Genomic DNA, 3,080 nt, shown 5'->3' on the forward strand with positions numbered 1-3,080 from the left:
GCAGATCATGTAAACACATATATTTACAGTGCCATTATTAAAGTGACTAGTGATCCATTTATTAAAGTTGTAAAAAACAACTGTTCTTTTATATTTTTTTGTACCGTCATCTTTTGAAATGCAAGAGAAAGGCCATAATGTATCATATTTCAGCCCAGCTGATAATAAGTTTTGGCCACTAGATGGCAACAGTGTATGTGCCAAGTTTTAGACTGATCCAATGAACCATTGTATTTCTGTTAAAAAATTGGTATCAGAACTGCCCAAATGTGCCTAATTTGTTTATTAACCTTTTCATACATGAGTTCCAAATATCCCAGAGTGAATTTTTTATGCACGCGATGTTAGAATGTTCTCTTCATTCCAGAATGTGATTGTTACGGCAACAGTTACATTTAATCCGTGCTGCCCTCAAACCAAGGCACGCAGCCTGTTTTTATTTATAGGGTTTCCAACTTGTCAATTTCAAATTATTTTGTAACAAGTTTTTATTTTCTAAGAACAGTTTGAATTGAGGTGTGTTCCGCCATTCATTCACATAAAATTAGTCATTTTTACTTTTGCGGACAATACATTTTTTTACATTTCTGACCCGGACAAAATTCCATGAGCACTTTCCAATTGTTTGTGCAGTTCAAGTCTGCAGACATTTGCACATCTCCCGTCAGAACAGGATCTGCACACACGTGTTCACATTTTTCCGTCTGTTGCCCGCATCGCATCATTGTTGTTTTCATTACTAATAATAACTTTGGAAATGTCTGCATTTCTATCAAAGTAACGTGCCTTATTCACGTTTATAATATTTTCTGTTTGTCGTGTGTATGTCGTTTCCTCTGTAGCTCACTGTATGTATGGAGCATAATATATTTGTGTATATTCCTTATAACCGCGGACACACGAGTAACGTTACTCATTTCATAACCTTATGGTGCTATATTAATTTGTGCTTATGTAGCTCAGCTACATTCTTCTATTAGCTCTGTAAAACAATGCTAATTACGTCAGATAAGTATTAGCTTGTGTTGTCTAAGGCACGCACATCTCAGTGCTAGAGGGCATCACTACAGACACCTTGGTTTCTAAATCCCAGGCCTTGCTGTATAACGTAATAAGGCACTTACTTTGATAGAAATGCAGACATTTCCAAAGTTATTATTAGTAATGAAAACAACAATGACTGCGATGCGGGCAACAGACGGAAAATGTGAACACGTGTGTGCAGATCCTGTTCTGACGGGAGATGTGCAAATGTCTGCAGACTTGAACTGCACAAACAATTGGAAAGTGCTCATGGAATTTTGTCCGGGTCAGAAATGTCTAAAAAATGTATTGTCCGCTAAAGTAAAAATGACTAATTTTATGTGAATGAATGAGGAGGCGGAACACACCTCAATTCAAACTGTTCTTAGAAAATAAAAACTTGTTACAAAATAATTTGAAATTGACAAGTTGGAAACAGCCTATAAATAAAAACAGGCTGCGTGCCTTGGTTTGAGGGCAGCACGGATTTACATTTACATTTAAGTCATTTAGCTGACGCTCTTATCCAGAGCAACTTACAAATTGGACCATTCATCCTGGTCCCCCCGTGGGGAATGAACCCACAACCCTGGCGTTGCAAGCGCCATGCTCTACCAACTGAGCCACACGGGACCACAGATTAAATGTACTGTTGCGTAACAATCACATTCTGGAATGAAGAGAACATTCTAACATCGCGTGCATAAAAAAACTCACTCTGGGGATATTTGGAACTCATGTATGAAAAGGTTAATAAACAAATTAGGCACATTTGGGCAGTCTTGATACCAATTTTTTAACAGAAATACAATGGTTCATTGGATCAGTCTAAAACTTGGCACATACACTGTTGCCATCTAGTGGCCAAAATCTAAATTTCAGCTGGGCTGAAATAATACATTATGGCCTTTCTCTTGCATTTCAAAGATGACGGTACAAAAAAAATATAAAAGAACAGTTGTTTTTTTCTTTGTATTATATTTAACTATACCTTGTCACCTAAAACCCTCACGCATCATCAAACTACCTGCCCTCCAGGACACCTACATCACCCGATATCACAGGAAGGCCAAAAAGATCATCAAGGACAACAATCACCCGAGCCACTGCCTGTTCACCCCGCTACCATCCAGAAGGCGAGGTCAGTACAGGTGCATCAAAGCTGGGACCAAAAGACTGAAAAACAGCTTATATCTCAAGGCCGTCAGACTGTTAAATTATCACAGAGGCTGCTGCCTACATACAGACTTGAAATCATTGGCCACTTTAATAAATGGATCACTAGTCACTTTAATAATGCCACTTAAATAATGTTTACATATCTTGCATTACTCATCTCATGTATATGCTGTATTTTATACCATCTATTGCATCTTGCCTATGCCTCGCTGTCATTGCTCATTCATATATTTGTATGTATATATTCTTATTCCTTTACTTAGATTTGTGTGTATTAGGTAGTTGTTGTGGAGCTGTTAGATATTGCTGCACTGTCAGAACTAGAAGCACAAGCACTTCGCTACACTCACAATAACATCTGCAAACCATGTGTATGTGACCAATMAAATTTGATTTGTATTTTAATACATATCAGAGACTCRAACCATCTGCCTCCTGTGTCTGCATCTGGGTCTCAACCTATGGCGGTGTACACATTGTTGTATTACATCATGGGGCAAGAAAAGTATATTTTAATAATGGAGCATTTTCTAAATTCAAACTGCAACTGGATACGGACATTTTATGTGATTCCTGTTTCCCCGAATCGAGGACGAAGACGGCATCRCTAAGGTTGGTCGAAAATTCTCTGTGCTACACCAAACAGTACCTATCTTGTAACTCCCAGTGATGGATACCAAGAATCTTTGATTAAATCACATAATCTGGTGTAACAATCTGTAGGTAAGACAACTGGTTGTCATGWTGAAACAGTAAGAAACTTCAGTACGTTCAGGGAATACTTGTAAAGCTTTGTGAGGAGTGTTGTCATGACCAAACTGCCATTCAGGTCCTTGTGAGTCATCTGCTTGAAATCCAGCAAGATGTCTAATCCCTCA

At 38.2% G+C, this 3,080-nt stretch overlaps 1 long non-coding RNA gene across 1 annotated transcript in view; it reads left to right on the forward strand.

The window, feature by feature from the left end:
- Window positions 1–2,629, forward strand: part of LOC139028232 (uncharacterized) — a 5,456-nt gene extending 2,827 nt beyond the window's left edge. Inside the window, exon 2 of the long non-coding RNA XR_011480417.1 lies at window positions 2,062–2,629. This is a non-coding gene — a long non-coding RNA (uncharacterized lncRNA). The remainder of the gene's footprint in view (window positions 1–2,061) is intronic.
- The last annotated feature ends 451 nt before the right edge of the window (window positions 2,630–3,080 follow it).

This window comes from Salvelinus sp. IW2-2015, linkage group LG1 (assembly GCF_002910315.2).
Source record: "Salvelinus sp. IW2-2015 linkage group LG1, ASM291031v2, whole genome shotgun sequence".
Taxonomy (NCBI): domain Eukaryota; kingdom Metazoa; phylum Chordata; class Actinopteri; order Salmoniformes; family Salmonidae; genus Salvelinus; species Salvelinus sp. IW2-2015.